This window comes from Tarenaya hassleriana, unplaced genomic scaffold, assembly GCF_000463585.1.
Source record: "Tarenaya hassleriana unplaced genomic scaffold, ASM46358v1 Cleome150, whole genome shotgun sequence".
Classification (NCBI taxonomy): domain Eukaryota; kingdom Viridiplantae; phylum Streptophyta; class Magnoliopsida; order Brassicales; family Cleomaceae; genus Tarenaya; species Tarenaya hassleriana.
In genome coordinates, this window is record NW_010964924.1 from 220,170 (window position 1) to 220,555 (window position 386).

The window sequence follows — 386 nt, forward strand, 5'->3', positions numbered from 1 at the left end:
CAATCCTGCGCCGTCTTCAGATGGGCGCGAATCCTCCGTATCAACTCAGTGGTCTCCTCCACGATCTCCGGCCCGAACTCTCGGCGCTTGCCAATCTCCGTCGAGCATAACGATGTCTTGCACGGTCGCCCGTACAAGGCCTCGTATGGAGATACTCCGATACTCGTGTGATGTCTGTTGTTGTACGCAAACTCGCACAACGTCATGTACTGGTCCCACGGAGCTCCCCACTCCAGGATACAAGCTCTGAGCATGTCCTCCAAAGTCTGTATAGTCCGCTCCGACTGACCGTCTGTCTGAGGATGATATGCCGTACTCATCTTGAGCTTCGTCCCCAGTGCCTCCTGAATCGCCTTCCACAAGCGGGATGTAAATCGAGCGTCTCT